General features: G+C 42.0%; 1 long non-coding RNA gene across 1 annotated transcript in view; it reads left to right on the forward strand.

The window, feature by feature from the left end:
* The window catches only part of LOC143840068 (uncharacterized), a 332,902-nt gene that overhangs the window by 264,200 nt on the left and 48,715 nt on the right, over positions 1-19,987 (forward strand). Inside the window, exon 3 of the long non-coding RNA XR_013231999.1 lies at positions 19,031-19,296. This is a non-coding gene — a long non-coding RNA (uncharacterized LOC143840068). The remainder of the gene's footprint in view (positions 1-19,030; positions 19,297-19,987) is intronic.

The raw sequence follows: 19,987 nt of genomic DNA on the forward strand, positions 1-19,987 counted from the left end.
ACGCCGGCACACGCACGCCCTCAATGGTGGCGGTGGGGTTTCCTGGAACAAAGACCCCTTCGTCCATGGCTTTCCTGAGGTTGGATTCCCTGAAAACAAGGGCATCATGCCTCCTGCCACTCCACCCCACCTCGGCATCGATAAACCGGCCGGAGAAGTCCACTGTTCCTTGCAGGAGAACAGAGCAAAAGTCCTTCCTGTTCCCGTACTCTTTTATGCTTCCCCCGGGGGCACGGATAGGGATGTGGCTTCCATCGACGGCCGCAAAACAATGCGGGAATCCAAGCCTGGCAAACCCGTCCATACTCTGGAATAAGGGAAAGAAAAGAATATAAGCCATTGCATGTCAGCGTGGGGTGTATCGCGTCTTCGTTGCTGACCTGTCAAACAAGAAAAAAAATTTAAAGGGCAAAGGGGATAGAATGACACTCACCGCTCCAAGCCGGTCTCCGAGGCACACGACTTTGCTGAACAATTCCGCCTCCATGGCGAGGCAGAACTCCTTAAGGATATCGCCAACCGTAGTGACTCCGAGTCCGAATTGCTGGGCTACTGTCCGGAAGTACTGAGGGGTGGCCAAGTACCACAATGCGGCAGCCACCCTTTTTTCAACTGGAACGGGGCGCCGCATGCCAGTGACTTGCCTCTCCATGCGGCCACGTAGAGCCTCCACGAGTTCAAAAAATGTCCCCCTCGACATCCTGAAGTTGGCAATCCAGTGGTCATCATCCCAGCGAGTCCACACAAAATTCTCCCACCAGTCAGAGGATCGTTCGTCCACCCAGAACTGTCTGGGGAACCGGACCTCTGCCAGAGCTTGCCAGCGTTTCTTGGCCGCCATGGTTACCCTTACAGAACGTCTTCTGCTGCTGGTCAGCGTTCCGGCCACACGTTCTCGGTACTCCGCGATAGCAGACGTCCGACGCGACAAGGCGGTATTCATGCGCTGGACCACCGCGAGCATGTGAGCCAGCAATTGAAAAATAAGCCTGTCCATTGCAACGTTGACCTGTGCTGCGGGCAGTAGGCTACGCAAACAAAAGAGTGAGGCCGACCGCGTGTCTGCCCAGGTGCATATAAGCAGGTAACCTGTGGGCGTGTACTGTGGGCGGGGATTAACCAATCAAACATGTCAATGCATCTGGTTCCTAGAAAACAATAGAAAACACGTTCCAAGGGCGCCAATGATTGGACGATAACGCGTTGCTACGGGGTTTCCTGGGTTTTTTAAAAAAAAAGGGAACCCCGACAAGTTCGGCTTTAGGGTCGAGGTCAAAGGTGTGCCTGCAGTTTGATTGATGGGCACGGGAGGCCAGAAGCGCTAAAAAGGGACCTCCTTTGTAGCGATAAGACGGAGAACCGGAAGCCTGTGGGTTACGAAAGTGGCGAGAAGTGAAAGTGCCAAATTCCGCAAAAACCGCAGCTGTGCGTTACGGGCACGGCTAGTTACATTTCGCTACTTGAAGTAGCGCTTTCACAAACGGCAACCAAATAGCAACTTTGAGCTCTGTGCGAAATGGCCCCTTGTTTCTCAGTTTTAGATCCTGCCAGGCTCCTCCAGGTTATTGCCACAAAGCAATATTTTCATGTTGTTCCAGTTCTTTTGAAGGGAAATAATTTCTAAAAATAAGCATAGAGGGGTTGATAGCAGTTTGGGAATTTAGAAAGCTTATACATTGTTTCTTTTCTTCTTCTTCCTCCCCCCCCCCCTATTTCCCATGGAAGGCCCAGCCACAAAAACACCCTCAATTTCTTTCTAACATGATGGTAACTCGATAAGCTATTATATATTGTTGAAAGCCTCGTTGTTACAGAACACTACTAAAAAATAACAAATATTTTTGCCAGTTGATTACACAATTTCTTCAAATGAAAAGAAATCTCAGAATGGTAGGAGTACTAATATGTAAGAAATGGAAAATTCTCTAGCCAATATAGTCAGTGTCCATGTTTACGTTTACCTGTTTAGATTTACACAATTTACTTTGTGTAAATAGGGACATCATTAGAATGGCCTTGTTTCCCAGACAGATGTGTGGAATGAGAAGCTAGAGATCCACTGCAGGTGATAATCAGAGCCACTGTGACAGATTCATCTTCCTTATAGGAGTCAATCCTGTTGTGTACAGCCTCATGCCTTAGTATCAGTGCTCATTAAAGGACCCCGTTGTTGATGTGGTCATCATCACACATCATTTTTCATTTTCCCATCTGATTGGGAAACGTATATTGGTTTCAAGTTCATTAAACACTATCCAAGAAATAAGCATTTGCCAGGACATTACCTTAGAAGAGGAAAATCAAACTGCACTGCTGTTTAAACAAATGGATACAGAAGGGACATACAGATGCAGGAAACTACTTGGTAGGCAGAACCTTTTATGACTATCAAAGCCCTCGGACTGATGTCCTGACATTTTGATGGCTCCTTCCTGCATCCAAAATTATCCCCACTAAGTACTAAAATAGATAATCCAAAGTCCAAACATTTTATATGAGTATTCGCCACAGCAAGTGTTGTTTTATGCAAAACACTTTCCATTTTTTCCCCATTTCTGAATCTGTGACAGGTGGCTCTGCACAAGAACTGATTATCTCTAACTGACATGCTGAGGCCTCTCTTAATGTTTAGATACTGTCATTGCCAAATGGTGGCAGGCTCCTTTCCCTGTAGTAAGAAAGATTAGCAACTCCAGCCATGAGAATCCTTTTTTCCCCCTCTGGTATGCAAAACTCACCTCTTATTTTCAGATGTACATGCAGAAGCCAAAGGCAGTTGCTTAGTATATTAATGTCCTGACCTGGATACTGTATTTTAATGGCTATCATTATTTGTACATTTGAGGATCTCCTCCCTTTAAAAAAATCATTTTTGCATTCTCATGCCTGTGCTTGGTTTGTATAAGAACACAAACCAAAAATCAGTGTGCTTGAGAAACTGAAACAAAGTCTAACCAAGCCAGGAAAAAAATGTTTCATGTTGTTTATTATACCAGTGTAACTTCATTAATAACAGATAGCTTTTATCTAAATGAGTGGAAGTAAGACTTGTTCATCATTATTATTTTAATGTTATTTCACTTTGTAGATTTATGTGTGTCTGGCTTTCCCCTCCCCCTCCCATAGTTCATACTACATAGAAGAAGAACTGCTGCGATTAATGCAGCTGGCAAAGTCTATGAATGGTAAGAAAGACAAACAACTATGCAACATCAATTCTCGTTTTCTTATTTCTTGCTACTCCTTTGGGGGAGGTTGAAGTTGGAATGAGGTAGTTCCCATGTAGACATGTGCTGGGTGTCATTTAAGTTGTCCATGAAATTCATCACTCACATCTGCCAAACCTGAGTGTTTTGTTTTTTTTTAATTAGAACTAGTATAACAACAGTGCAACTAGCTGATTAATATAACTAGGAAATAAAAGACTAACAATCCTTGGAGGCCATATACAGTGCCTGAAGGGAACAAACCTCCTGCTAGACCTGTAGTGGACCTCTGTGATTACTTGAAGGAAAAGAACTTCCATATTGGGGTTTTATTGTGAGAGCCCTTGTGGGAGCGGCGGGATAGAAATGTAAAGATTAAATAAATAAATAAATAAATATTCTCACAATATTCCTGTAACTATCATCTGTCCATATATATGTATAAAGTGAGGCGTCCAGTTGGCTCACTTCTGCCTGTCAATGAAAGAATAGGGCGGGAAAGAGAATTATGGGTATGGAAAGTCTCAGCCTTCCTTTCAAGTCAGTGGCATTGATCTTAACCTAGATTATTTAAAAGTTTACTAAGGAATTGTATTTCAAGATGTTGGTCTTAGTTGTCTTGAGCAGTTTTGGAAAGGTGTAGTAAAATGTTTAAATAAAACGTTGTGTGTACAAAGAAAAACCCAAAGATTATTCGCCTAGGGCTTTATTTAAATAAAGCACTATGTGTACAAAGCACAAACCAGAATAATGTTTTGGGGGCACTCGTGACCGTTTGGGGGAAAACAAGAAGTCAAGTAAGAAGAGGGGAAAGAACAGAGAAAGCTAGAGGAGAGAGGAGACCCATGGCCAATCCCAACTAACAACTTCAGTGACTGTCAAGAGCCTGATCTTGAATGCCTCACTGTCTATGGGGGCCCATGTCATAAATGCTGAGCGTCAGATGTTTTATCATCTTAGGTGCATTAACTTTACCTGTTAGCATCCAACCTAGCCACAGTGATCCATGCAATGGTCACTTCCAGGTTAGATTGCTATAACTTGCTCTATGCATGGCTGCCCTTGAAGCTGCTCCATAAACTTCAACTGGTCCAAAGTGCAGCAGCACAGGCCATAACTGAGATGTAATGGACCATGCATAAACAACTGATGCTCTCCCAGCTGCATTGGATTCAGACTGAAGACTGGATCAGATTCAAGATTTGGGTTATTAACTTTAAAGCCCTAAATGGTCTGGGACCATCGTATATATGGGACTGCCTCTAACACCGAGAGCATTATGGTCAAATGGCGTAACTCTATTAAGGCTCCCTGGCCCTAAAGAACTAAGCTTGGCCTTGACCCCGGCCAGAAGAATGTTCTGCCTAACGAGGGACCTTAAACTGTTTTTCAGGGTTTGCGAGACAGAACTGTTCTGCCCAAAGATTAATGTTGGCTGGCCTCTCTGCCTGAATACAGACGTCTGAAGATGTACTTCATGACTCACCATTCCCCATCCAGTAGGAATATGAGATGATTCTGAGTGAATTGGTGCTACTAATTTTAAATCACTGTAACTGTATTTTTTAAAATATTTCTATTTTATTCTGTTTATTTTAATCTTCTGAGTCACTTTGAGCTGTCAGGGAAGGGTGGCATATAAATTGCCTTGAAGGTCATTTTAAGGTCACATATCAATCTACAGCATTTATCAGTTCTTAAAAAACAAAACACCCAGAAATTAGTGTTTTTGTTTCTCAAGTCATTATAGCAACTCACCTGGCAAAGGGATATTTCCACTGCAATGATATATTTGGTTGTATAGCTTCATTTTACTACTTAGTATGTCCAAATCAGTCATTACATTTTGAGCTATGACAGTTTCCCTGGAAGTAGCCTGACAAGTAAGGTGACCATGTGGCCCATATCTCGCGGGACAGTCATGACTTTCAGTCCAGAGTCCCGCGTCGCAGCACATTGTTATAATGTCCCGGCGGGGGCCTCTCTGCCACCCCTGGGCATGGGAACGGCTCATGACACATCTGCAATGTGTCCGTCACTCGCTTCGGAGACAGATAAAACTGTTGCAAAAAGGTAGGCTTTTGTTGTTGTCCCTCTGAGGGCAGTGAGCCAGGCGGCAGTCATGGCTTCATCCCACATCGACTCCTTTCCCTTGCCCCCCTTTTTCTTCCTTACAGAGGCACGGGGAGCCACCAGGGTCACTGTGGCGCGGGACCCTGCTAACTTCACCTGCACGCTCTCTTGCTCTCCCTCTTTGCTGACTTCGTCCCTCCTGCCAGGCCGGAGACGAAGAGGCATGAGGTAGAGGGGAGGAGGCAGGACAGTTAGACGCAGTGGCCCCTCATGCTCACACTGCCTCCTCCATGGTCTGGCAGCCGGGAAGGGCGGCAGCGGTGGCGGCGGAAGCAGCAGCAGCGGTGGTGGCGCGGGCGAGTGACCCTCAGCTGGCTCGGTCTCCTCGGGGCCCTGGCAGCACCATTTCGTCAGCGCGGGAATCGAGTTCTTCCCCTCACAGCGGGGTCTTCCCCTCACCTGGACCGTATGGGAGGGCAGAAGGAGAAGGCCACCTCTGTGCTGAAGGGGGCTGCTGCCCTGGCTGCTGGAAGCTCAGGGAGGGGGGAGACAAGCATGGGAGGGTAGGGGGATTTGGGGATATTTGAGAGGAGGGCTCTCTTGAAATGTCTGAAAGGCGGTCACTTGTAGGAGGGCAGGGAGAGGGTCCTGCTGGCAGCAGAGGACAGGACCCACAGGAATGTCGGGGGGGAGCTCTCCTTCCCTTACCCCTTATCCCCTTTCAAAGCCCATTTTCTATAAATGAGCTTTGAAGCTAGTCTCCAGGCTGTGTGTGAAGGTTGGCAGTCCCCAGTCAATGGTGTCCCTCTTTAACAAACTTAAAATCTGGTCACCTTACTGACAAGGTCAGTTATATGTGGCCTTAACAATGGTTTACAAGGTCATCTTTGAGAGCAGCATCCACCCACATCTTCTGTGTCACTTTATGTAGAATTACCCTGGCATATGTGCCTACGTTTAATGCCAAAGCCGGTAACTCATTTTTAATGCACTTTTTGGATGTTAGCTGGCCTAATAATGAAGGTGCCTCTGAACATGTTCTGAAAGTTAAATGCTTGTTTGGTGATAAGTAATTGAGAATGGGGACTGTGCAAATCTAACCAAGACATTTTTCTGTCATGGCATGTCAAGCAACCAAGTAGCAGCAATGATATCCTAAAATGGCAAAATAATCTATATATCAACTCCATCCATGGATATCTAAATATGCAGATCAGAGCTAAACTGACACTAAACAGATTTTTCTGCAAACCTTTAAAAATTACATTTGGGGGAGTAAAATCATTCCTCCAACCAAAATGTTTGTCCAAGCATATGCAGACAACATAAAAACCTATACCTGTTCAGCAGTGCTGGCAACAATGGGGGGAAGCTGAATGGATTCAGCCAGAGGTAGTAGCAATATCAGTGGGGGAGCCATAGGAGTTGCAGCAACTGCTGAGCCTGTGGCCAGTGGCAGCAAATGGGGGTTAAGGAATCCCCTGAGCACAATAGTTCCAAGCCCAGCTGAGATAGCAGCAGATATCAGGCCCAGCCAACATGGCAGAGCACTCTGGAAGCTGCTCTGGATCTAGCTGACACCATGGTGGACACCAGGAACCACTGTGGATCTAGCCACAAAAGAGGAGGACTCCAGGATAGGGTCCAGCCGTAGCCACCATGATGGAGGATTCTAGGAGCCCCTCTGGGCTCCAAACAACTCACAGGCACTGACACTGTCACCACCAGGCTTAAGGTGGTTGATGGGGCCTGGAACCACATGAGCAATGGAAGGGAGATGGAATTCCCCCCTCCCCCGAAGTCTCATGGGCTTCCACTTGTACACCCACTATGTCCTGAGTTTTTGCAAGAAAAAAGCACCTGGATAGGTAGTTATCCATCACTAGAAACAAGACCAGTTGCACCCATGAATACAACAGGTGCTAGCACATACATCTGCACTGTGAACTTCCTGAGTTCTGGATATGCCATTTCTGGAGGGCAGATATAAAAGAATACCAATCCCAGAGAGACTGTGCACCTGTCCACTAATGGAGGTAGAATCTATGGAACAAGCTTCTCTACCCTCTTTTGGAAGGGAGATTGCACCAAACTGAAGCTGATTAGATCAAAGACTTTGGGCCATTCCGCATAGATTCTTTGTAGCAGGAGTGTGGCAAATTGTAATCGCTACAAAAATGCGGTTATGCACAACATCGTAGACAATCTGCCACACTCCTGAAACCGATCTGCAAAAAGCGCTTCATTGTAGTGCTTTCAGGGAAATCCCAAAAAGTGGATTCACCCTCCGGAAAGCGCTACACTCTTGCAACCAATCTGCAACACTAGCGGAAAAGTTCTCTGTGTTACCATTGTTGCGGTTTCAGCAAAGTCCCTCCCCCTGGTCCTCTCCTCTGATCTTCCGGCGAAGCGATCGCCATTTTTTTTCTCGAAGCGAGCGGAGATCAATGAACCGGCGAGCCTTCATTCACCCAGCGAGGCTTCCCCGGCTGCAGTCCCTCCCCAGAGCTGTTTTAAGTCACCAAGCACCACACAGCCCCGTTTGCTGGTTTATTTTCCCTTTATTTTTCCCTTTATTTTCGGCCGAAAATCGTGCCCGTGCGGGGGGGGGGTGGATTTTTTTTCACTCGGGGGGAGAGTGGCAATGATGAAACGGCAGCTCACACGCCACCTGCTAGCTAGATGGGTCTCTCTGTTGCAACGAATCAACGCAGATTCGTTGCAGTGTGTGTGTGTGTGTGTGTTTTTTTTAACCTGCCTTAAAAGGAAAGGGGCTTTTTGGGAGCATGATAATGGCCGCCCATTGGCTGCTCGTTTGATTGACGGCCAGGGGCGGGACAAAGCTCGGCAAATATCACTTCCTGGCTAGCGATTTTTGCCGAGACTGGAAACCTGTGGGAAACGATAGAAACGCAACTGGATTCCACTACAAAGGCAGGTATGCATAATGACGAATTCCACTATTTAAAATGGCATTATTTCATTCTGAAACCAATTTGCAACATAGATCCTGGTACGGAATGGCCCTTTCTCATGGGTGACAAGCCTCAAGTGTCTCTGCAGACAGAGAACTCTTGTGCCCATGCAATTCAAGCCCGCCGGAAACCAAACTTTAACTTTAACCAAGGAAACCAAACTTTAACTTTTTTATAATGACTAATTTTATTCTCCACATCCCCCAATATGTTTTAAAATCTTAATGGTTTTTTATGTCTTATTTTTATGTCCTGGTCTGTGGCTGAATGAATGAATGGATGTTGGATGTAACAATAAATATCAGTTTAACGTTACCAATAACTGATATTTTCATCCCTATGAGTGGTTGTGTGGTTGCACTGCTTTGGTTTGGGACCTATAATGCTCTTAATAGGGTCTTGCCCCCTTATGCCCACAAGGGAATGGCATCTGAGCTTCACAATAGTAGGAGGAGATTTTTGGTATACATCAGTGACCAGATGAGATGCTTCTATGCTTCTCCCGTTCCTGTTATATAGGGGTAGTAATTAAAAGAAAAACCACATTTTGGCTGGGATAGTCTCTCTCTTGTTTTGTATAGCAAGCTTATTTACTTGGAAGTTAGTCTCATCAATTTCAGTTCAGTTTGTTCTCAGAACAAGTTTGCAGTCTCATGCTGCCTTAATTTCAAATGTGCTTACCTTGCAGACAGCATCTACATAAAGAACTGCAGGTAAACACAGCTGAAATGTTGTTAAGTCTCTAGAGGGAAAGGTTGAGGGACAACAATACAATGAGGAAATCAATAATCACATTTCTGTCAGCCCATTGTTAACAGATCAGATGGCAGGACACAGCTCTCTAGGTATAATGGAGATCTAAAAATAGCAGTGCCATTATATAACCCAGCTGCAAACTCATTCGGTTTCTATACTTAGGCTTTTCTGCAAAGGCCAGACTGATGGTGTGTTTGTCTCTAATGCCAATTAATCGGATGACTCACACTGATCAGCTAATAAAAATGAAATGTGTATCTTGAAGGAACAATATCAAAATGATGTGTATTTATAGGGAACATTTGAAAAGTTAGAATTAGATTTAAGGGTACAACCAAAAGAGAGAATAAAATCAAAGGGTCAATACAAAACAAGAACAATAGCAAAACAATTAACCCATTATTAGTTAACTGTTTGAAGCCATGCTGTTGCATTTAAGAAAGAAAGCCATGCAGATATTTTGTGGCATATTGGAATTTGTATATGTAACTGGTCTAATAATACATCAAATCTGCAGACTATTTTAAATATGCTAAGTAGAGTGAGAACAATATTGTAATAGATTTAAAAAATTGAATGCAACAAATGACTCCCAATAACTCTCTAAGTTTTACATGTGTGAAACTACTGGAGAGCTAACCCTGTTACAGTTTCCAAGTTCAAAAGAATCAAATAACTTACTGTACCAAAAACCTGTGCAAGTTCCAGTGAAATCAGCAGGAAATCTTTCCAAGTATTGCTGCATAGACACAGACCACCCATAACATCATAATGTGCTAGCCCATAACCAGGTCTAAAGTCAGACTGAAGTTCTGATTTATGGAATGTGGCATTAAAGGTCAGTTGATAATCCTATTAGTATTTTTTGCAGTAATAATTTTATCTGTATACATTAATCCCTTGGTATATGGCAGATAAATGTTCTTGCAACAAAGCTCTTCTAGGTCTTTCTGACACTAACTGTTCAATCCTGTGCACAGTTACTCCAGTCTAAGCCTATTGAAACCACACTCTATGTAAACACCTTCTGTGGCAGAGGATAGAACACATACTGTACATTCTGACCTCACATTCTTCTGTTCATCTTTCTTTAAATAAAAAGTTGAGCTTCTTTCAATGCTGCAGATCTCAGTCCAAATCCCCTGGAAGTTTGAAAAGGAATCATTTGCTAACACTATTACAATATATTTTGACAGGGAGGGTTTGACAGGGAGGCATTCCTGGGTTACCAAATGGCTGGAGGAGATACTGTTGTCTCACTCCTTTCAGAACAGCCCATCTTATCTCTTGCTGCCTGTTCAAAACATCTTGGTGTTCATTTTCTTTCTCCTGAAGCCTGCAGCTCCAGTAAATCCTAATCTAAACAATTTAGCCAAGTTCCTCACCAAAAAAGCTTTCTTCCCTTCTTTCCTTCAAGCTGCAGAACTGATTCAGCTGTTTTCTTTGACAGATTTACAGTAATTAAAAAACCCTACCATACTTTTCCTTTTACCCACAAATCTTTTGCAACAGATTGAAAATTAAAGGATAACCTCCACAGCCAGAGGGCAACAAGCTTATCAGCAGGACTACTAGACCACATGCACTAAATGGGATGGCAGCAACGTAATGTGTTCAAGCATAGAATTTCACCCAGTCACATAGACAGAGGGGCTGAGTATCTTATTTAAACAGTAAAGGATACATTCAGTGGTGCATCCTCCTGGAAGCCATAGATTTCCTCTCCAAATGTCTTTTACCTAGCTTAGCTGATCACATGTTCAGTGTGTTCCAAAACCATTCATGGAAAGTAGTTGCATAGAAGTAAGCCATGCATAAGGTACTGTTTCTACTCTTCTAATCAGTGTAGCTCCTTTAATTTTCAACCCCTCTTCAGACTTCCAGCCACCATTTCTACATGATTGCTAGGGCTGCCAACCACCAGGGTGATCTTCTGGAAATATATCTGAGATCTAGACTACAGCAACAATTTTCCCTAGAGGAAATTACATCATTGGAGGATAGACTGTATGGTATTATAACCCACTAAGATCCCTTCCCTCTGCTCCCAAGGTTCTGTCCCCCAAATCTCCAAAATTTTCAAACTTGGAGTTGACCCTAAGTCATTCCATTTGTAAGTAAGTGAAACAGTTTTTGTCACACCTACATTGGACTTCAGACGGTACACAGAAAGCCAACATTTGATTTCTTATTGAATGAGCAACCTTCACTAATGCAAGTGTACAATACAAACAAACCATAACAACAAAAACCTAATAAAACAATCCAAGCGAAGTAGAGCTACTAAAAGCAAGCATAGGCCAAAAAGTGCATGAATCAACAAAGTGGCTAAAATCGGTATTAATAAAACACAACAGCTGGGAAAAAACCATAAAGCAGCCCCAAAAGATAAAACATATACATTTTTTTTCAATAGGGGGTTAAGAGCTGGGTCAGAGAACGTTATAATTGACATCCAATGTGGAGAAAGTCCAGAAGAAGCATCAGCCCATCCTGCAAGCTAGGTTTTATGCATGGAAAGTCAAACATGAGAACAGGGATGGCTTATCTCTGCCCCCTTCTTATCACTAGATTTTTATCTCCAGGCTAAGGTTGTGTATGACAGCCATATAACAATGTTATGGTGGGATTAAAGTAAGGTGATCAGATTGTCCCACTTTTGGATGGACATGTGGGGGTACCTGGCAAATTGTACTTATGTTGAAATTTAAAAATATATATTACAATACTATTTTTGCATTCTATGAACCTTTTTGTTGCTCCATATAGACCAAATTTTTAATCAACCCCGGTCAATGGTGTCCTGCTTTACCAATGTTAAAATCTGGTCACCTTTAATGTGGCAATACTAAAGAAAATAAAAAGGATGATGTTTGTTCAGGTGTTCTGATGTTCTGTCTTAATCTGTAACATTTCCCATTATTAACGAGGGTAGTCTTGAGGAAGTGTTTTTCAGGAAAAGACAAAGGTGTTAACAATCCACTGGAATAGGTTGCAGATTGGCACTTAGTATTCTTGGGGTAGCCTTGGAGAGCAATTTGGGCTGGGGGTGGTATTTTCTTTGAGTGTAGCAGGATGGGAAAAAATGAGATTAAGCAACTTTCTGGGGGTAGCCATATTCTTGCAGATAATATATTGTTGCTGTTTTGGAAAAGAGAAAAATTAGCTATCAGGGGCCCCTCCCAGGTTGGCTGCAAAGTCATATGTTGGACAAAATGGAGTCTGGCTGGAGCGTACCTTTTCCCATGACTGCTTACATGCAGATATTGGTGTTCATGGGCCTCCATACTATAGAATCTCAAGCTTGGACTATATCCATTAAATACTGGCTCCATCTGGTTTTAATCCTCCTTTAAACAGCCTCCTTGCACTTTTACCATCTCCCCACTATACTTTGAAATGGTCTCATGCCATCGTCTTTAAAATTAAATCTATAGGTATTGACCTAGATTCCTTAGCCAACTCTGGCGAGGATCATATATTCCAAACCATCCAAAGAAGAATCTGGAATATTGACCTCCAGGTAACTTATGCTGATGCAGGTAGGTCATGTTCTCCATGATCCCTTGGTCTTTCCTACATCCCAAACTCTATGGCACTTTATTTTTCCAACCTAATAATACCATTGCATTGCAGAGTGTTTATGTTAGCTAGACTAAATGTATTTCCCTCTGCAGTGATTGAAGGCAGATATAGGAGAATCCCCCATAACAAAAGAACTTGCAGGTATTGTTGTACAGAACCGGATTCATTCTGTCATATCATTTTGTGATGTAATTTGTTTAACCAACAACATCATGATCTGATTTCCCTGCTTTTACCTTCCCCTAATGTTGCAGATGTAAGGTATCTCAATTTGCTGCTAGCTGATAAATGCTTGGAGACCACTGCACTGGTAGCAAAGTTTTTATCAATAGTTATGGCCCACAGGCTAAAGTAGTAAATGGTACAGGCTTTTTGAGACTTCTGTACCTATTGTTTACTGGTCATCTACAATTTTTATTGTTTTCGCTACCGAAATAATTGTGTATGTTATTTTATACCTTGGATGCCATTAAAGGTTTTGTATTTGTATTTGTATATAGGCATTCAGTATCTTGGGCTGAAACTGACACATTTTGGTACATTTCCAATCTAAAGAGATGATGGCCAAGCCATAGCTGGGTGCAGGTATGTTTAATGAAGGTTGTTTATAGGTAAACTTTCCCTCAGAGTTAAGGTGGACCTGACTACCAATAGCTGCTCACTCCATATCCCCAAAATATCTCTTCTAATGGATTCTATGAGTGGGCATAGACCTGACCCCCCCCCCAAAAAAAAAACCATCAACAGGATATAATTTTTTGCTATTTTTCAGCCATCTGAAATCTCAGCCAGGTACCTGGGATATTTTTTTTAGGGATTGCAGTCCCTTTAAACACCTTCCAGGTGAACTCATAGCATGGAGAATGTGTTTAAAGGGAAACGATGGAAGATGGGGCACATTCTTTGGGGACCCATAAAACTGGATCTATGGTCCAATATTTTTCAAACGTGGTGGGTGTTTTGAGGACAAGCACCTACATGAAAAGGTGGGGATTCTCCCCTAGCCCCAATTATCCCCAGACTGATTCCCCATCACATCCTATGAGGACCATTGTCTATAATGGTCCCCATAAGGTATAATGGGGCTGGAAAAAATGGTATTCCTGAATATTAACTGAATCTAAATATCATATCAGTATTGGAATTTGGGGATATTAGGAGATACCAGTATATTTCAGATTCAATATGCCCAAACCTGAAAAACATCTCTTTGTTTGTTTGTGTATCTGTTTTGCACATACCTGTTTCATATAATAAAAATCAAATAAATAAGTACCGTAAGTAAATGTAGTTCTGGTAGGGCAGATCCTATTCCAGAATTGCCTTCACTATCAGCTGTTCCTCACAGTTACATTAAGAGAAGTTCCTTCCTGATCCAGGTCCCTTTAGGTTCCCTTTCCAAATCTCCTTTTATCAGCAACTATCCCACTTGGCAGATATCGTGTAAATTTGTACTGCCCCTTGCTGTCTTTTCTTTCTGCTTGTGCCATGATGTTACAACTGTTTTGAACTGTAGATCACCTTGCACACAGTGACAAAAAGGCAGAACAGCAGTAATAAAAAATACATTCAGATAAAGATAGAGATGTTTCTGTAGATTTTAAATCTATGAGGGGAAAGCCTCTTTTCTTCCCCCCACCCCAAAAAAATCCAGAAGTGTTTGGGAAAATTGAAATGTATACAATATTTCCCATACTATAAAACCTAACTTCTCTTTATGCTTCACAATGCAACATTTATAACTTAGTTAACATATAAAATTGTACTATTGTCATATTTATGGAATTTTAAATTATAAATACTGTTGCTTTCTCCAGGCAAAGTACATTTATTTTACTTTTTGCAATTTGGACAACAACAGACTGAAGCAACGACAATAGATAGAACTGCCATTTGGTTAGTGTTAAATATTATAACTGAAAACACATAATGCATTATCAAACACATTTTGCATATTGTTGTTGCAAAAATATTTGCATTTAAATTATAAACATGTCCTTGAAAGCACATTGCATATATCAATACATATGCATTGTCATTATTTAATGCTGTAGAATGCCTTATAAAAAGGAATAATATTTTATTTTAGATTTTTTTTCAGTGCCTCTTAATTTTTTTTTTGCTGGAAAACCTGGGAAGAGGAGATGTTTGGGGGGATATTTCCTGTGTTGTTGTTTTTAACAGACCTTCACATATCTCGATAAAACTCAAGTAATACTGTACTGTACCAACCATCTACCCTACATAAAACAAGTCTTGTATTCTTTCAAAATGTGTACTCAGTAGATTTCTAAATTCTGGTCCAATGAATAAAGCATCAAAAAACAAGCAGGCACAAAACAGCATCGGCCAGTTTTTATTGACTTGATTTCCCACCATTGAATTTCAGACTTGTAGCTGGTTATATTAACATCATAGACATTCCCTTATTTCCACCTATTTAATAGAAACCATAATTAACATGTTTACTAAGTTTAAACCAGTATATTTATGATGTTTTAATTCAGCCTGTTGTATGTTTACAAACTGGGTTAATCCAGGGCCAATTTATCCATGTAGCACATGCTGTGGTGCCTCACTCCCCCCATGGATCACGGCCTTCACCTCTCTCCACCCCTCATTTTCCTCTTTAAGAACACTCGGAATGACACCACTTTCCACTACGGGGGGACACCTCTGCCTCCAGTATGCTGCTCCCATTGCAACTGGACTCTTCTAAGGCTCTGTGGATCCTTAAACTGGCTCTGGTGCTTCGGTTCCCACAAACCCTTAAACAACTCCTGGGTTAATCTGATTCTCTTTTGTGTGCTGTTGTAACTAAACTAACTTCCTGCATTTTTCATTCATAAGTTTTTTTTCTGTTCAGAACACATGTTGCTGATATTAGATCTCTTGGCTGCATTTGATGTGGTCAGTCATGAGTTTTTATACCACCGTCTTGCTGGGGCTGGGATATGGGGGACAGTCCTTCAGTGGCTGCCTCCTTTCTCCAAAATTAGACACAAAGGGTGATGCTGGAAGATGAGTTGTGGTCTTTCCATCTCCCCTGTGGGGTTCCACAGGGAGCGATCATCTCCCCCACTCTGTTCAATATCTGTGTGCACCCTCTGGCCCAGCTGATCTGGAGTTATGGGCTGGGCTGTCACCAATATGCAGATGATACTAAGCTCTATCTCCTGTTGGGCAGCTGATTAAAATCCCCCCTGAATATATTTGCTAGATATTTGGAAGCAGTGGCTGGATGGTTGGAACAGTCACCTCCAAGACAGAAGTCTTGTGACTAGGTGGAAAGGGAACAGATCAGGCAGCATGTCTACCCACCTTAGCAAGGGTGCAACTTAACATCTCGCACTCAGTAAGGAATTTAGGGGTGATCCCAGATTCTTCCTTGTCTGTGGACGCCCAGGTAACAGGGTTAGCCTGCATGGCTTTTTACTACCTTTGCCTGGTGCAGCTACTTGTGCCCTACCCGTCTTTAGACCACTTGGCTACAGTCATACATGCAACTGTCACCTCCAGATTTGATTTCTGTAACTCGCTCTATGCATGCCTGCCCTTATTCTTGAAATTCAGGACATTGTAGCTGGTTCAAAATGCTAGGGTCCTCACAGGAATATCTTGGAGGGTCCATATCCAGGGCTGCATTGAGACAGCTGCATTTGTTGCTAGTTGCAGTCCAGATCAAGTACAAGGTTTTGGTATTAACCTTCAAGGCCATCAGCAGTCAGGACCCCACTTATCTGAGGGACTACCTGCTTCCTTATATCTCCTACAGAGCACTTCACTCTGTGGGTGTGAATTTGTTGGAGATGCCTGGCCTCAACTCAGAACAGGTCCTTTTCAGACCTGGTGGAATGAGCTCCTGGGAGAGCTGAGGGCCCTGATGGAGCCCATGCAGTCCCACAAGGCCTGTAAGATGAAGCTCTTTTGCCAGGTCTTTGGTTGAGGCCAGGACAATTAACATCTGCCCCCCCCCCCAAATCAATGTTAGTCATCACATTCCCAATTAACCCACCAAGGTAGTTATAGGCTGGGAGGGTTTTAAGTTATGGGGGGATTTTATTGTGGGGTTTTAGAATTCTGCTACCCACCATGAGCTGGTTTCAGGAATGGCAGGCTATAAATCAAATCATAAAATAAAATAAATAAATTATTTTACACACACACATGTAAAATTTGTAGTTGGTGCCCTTTATGAGGGCAGAACAAAGTTTGAGTCCAGTGACATGTTTAAGACCATCAAAGGTTTATTCAAGATATAGGTTTTCGTGTCGTGAAACTTATACCTTGAATAAAACTTTGTTAGTCTTAAAGGTGCCCCTAGACTCAAACTTTTTTTCTTCTGCTTCAGACCAACATGGCTACCCATTTGAATCTAGCTTGTGCGGGCAGAAAGGCAAGATACAAATTTGTAAATTAAATAAGTTGTCTCTGTTTTTACCTCATGTGCATAGCTTGTAAATCCTGGAGGAAATTTGTTGTGTTTTCTGACTTTTGGCCACTGAGTAATTCAGGATCAGATGCAAGGTAGCAGTAGATTTCCTTCTACTCCTGCTTTTTCAATCACTGAGTATTACTAGTATGGATGTAAGGTTGATGTGAACAGGTGAAAAATCAATAGTGCTGCTTTTGCATGCTCATCCAGTTTGGGAACAAGTCATGTGATGAATGCAACACATTTGAGTAGCACTTTCAGCTATTTTAGAATGAGTAGAGTGACCCATGCTACTCTCTTCACAATTCATATCAATGTCAGGGTGAATGTAGCGAAAGTGCAAACAATGGGAAGGAAATGTTACATAAGGCCTCTATTCCTAGTGATTTTCCTTCAGTGTTGTGGACAAAGCTCTCCCTGAATGATCATTTTTATTGAGTAAATCCCAATAGCAACAGACTCTGTGGCAAAAGAATACCGTGCCTTATTTCATTCTTTTAGGTCGCTCAACCCTTTACTTAAATCACCAACATTTCAGCAGTGGGATGCATGGATTGACATGGGTTGGGATGCACAAATTTATTTCTGGCAAAGGCTTGTGAAACACACTGGTAGTATAAATAGACTAGATTGAACAATATGTGATTTTTAGTTAATTTCCCATTCCAGTTTCTTTCTTTTTTTTTGGTAAATATATATATTATTTTCAAAGTAAAATCGACAGACATCTTGATGTGCTCTTTTACCCAGCTGACATAGAAGTTTGGGCTGGGATGTCATCAATATGCAGATGACACCCAGTTCTATTTCCCGATGGATGGACATCTGGATACACCCTCAAACAATCTTACCAGATGCCAGGAAGTAATGACAGAATGGCTCAAGCAGAGTCACCTGAAACTCAACCCTTTGAAGACCCGTGGCTAGATAGGAAAGTGCCAGGTGAGGAAGCACGCTTACCCTGCCTCAATGGAGTTTAACTGATAGTTGCTTCCTCAACCAGGAACATGGGTGTGATCTTCAACCCCTCCTTATCTATGGAGGCACAGATCTCTAGAGTAGCATGGCTGACATTTTTTCACCTTAGTCAAGTCAAGCTATTAGCTGGAGCACCTGGAGCACCTAGCCACAGTCATCCATGTGATCATCACCTCTAGGCTGGACTTCTGTAACTTGCTGTACATGGGGCTACCCTTATTCCTGTTCCAGAAACTACAACTGGTCCAGAATGTGGCAGCCGGGGTTTTCATGAGAACACTCGGGAGAGCATGCATTCATCCATTGCTCCAGCTGCACATTCTGGAACACATTCGGGATCAAATTTAAAGTTTTGGTTCTTACCCATATGGCTATCCATGGTCCGGGTCTTATGTATCTATCCCCCCTTAATAAGGGTAACACTCCACTAATACCAACCAACCAGTGGTTCCTGGCCCCAAGGAGATATGTCTGGCCTCAACCAGGGCCAGGACATTTTCCATCCTGGTCCTGCCTGGTGGAATGAGCTCCTCGAGCACATCTGGGCCTTGCTGGAGCTAACATAGTTTTGAGGGGCCTGCAAAATGGAGATCTTCCTGCTCACATCTACCATCTACCACCAATCTAAACCATTGCCAATCTGATTGAGATACAATAGGAGATTCCAGTTCTTAGCTAGCCAGTGCTAGATTTTTAACCTGAAGTCATTTGCTGTTATTTTAATTGTATTTTAATTGTCTTAATTCAAATTTAATTTTAAGTGTATTAATATATCATGTTGTACACCACCTAGAGCAGGGTTACTCTACTAGGATGGGCAGTAAAAAACTTCTAATAAATAGAATAGAATAGAATAGAATAGAATAGAATAGAATAGAATAGAATAGAATAGAATAGAATAGAATAATTATCCTTGAGGCTCCAAAACTGTTAATACCATGTTGTCTACATATGTTTCATTTGAAATTCTGTACCATCCACCTTTATTCCATTAATCTTTATATCTTGTTTTATTTTTAAAGCTGACACAAAACGGAGGGAAAGAGAAACCTCCTGCATGGCATCCTAACTCCACTCAGACCACCTCCCACTTCAACACTGCAACACTTCAACATGAGGCAGAGATCCCGCAAGCCCGCTAGGAATAAATACACAGAGTTTTCTGAAGTGAAGTGTAACAGAGGATAAGCCAATTGCAACTGCTAAAACTGTTTTTAAAAAATTTAAGTGTATGTTACAGTGCAGAACATGGAAGGAGCTACAGTCGCCATGTTTCTCCCTCTACCAGGTCAGTCCATTGGTCTCCAAAAGTGTTGTCTGAATAATTTTTCATTTTGAATTCTGTATCATCTACCTTTATTACATCAATCTTTATATCTTGTTTTATTTTTATAGCTAAAAAATCCAACACAAGGATAGAAGTGATCGGGGTAGCCTTGACAAGTTTATTTTTTAATTTGAATTGTTTCTATCAGTTTTCCATTTATTAAAATTTTTGTTATTTTGAATATATGCCTCTGTAGGACTGTAATGGTGTTGCTTCAGTGCCTTCTTTTAAATCAATGTATACCTATTGCCATATAGTAGATATTATCTTTCCTTGTTTATCTTTTTAGTTCCTTTTTGTAATGGCATCATTAATATTTCTTCCAGGAGTCTGTAATACATCGCTGTTAGTCCATTTGGACCTGGTGCTTTGCCCTTTTTAAATGTTTTTTATTGCCTTACAAATTTCTTTAATTACTATTACTTGGTTTATAATTCTTCTGTGCTCTGATGTGAACTTCTTAATTGAGATGTCTTGTAGATATTCTTTTATTTCATTTTCATACTTTCTACATTTACTGTCCTGTAAAAACATTAACAAACTGTATCTCTTTTTCTATGCATATAACTTGATCTTTCTAAAATTATGTTTATTCATTTAAATGAGACTTATAGACCACTACTCTCAGCCCAGCTGGCTCGTGGCAGTTTAC

This window comes from Paroedura picta, chromosome 6 (genome assembly GCF_049243985.1).
Source record: "Paroedura picta isolate Pp20150507F chromosome 6, Ppicta_v3.0, whole genome shotgun sequence".
Taxonomy (NCBI): Eukaryota; Metazoa; Chordata; class Lepidosauria; order Squamata; family Gekkonidae; genus Paroedura; species Paroedura picta.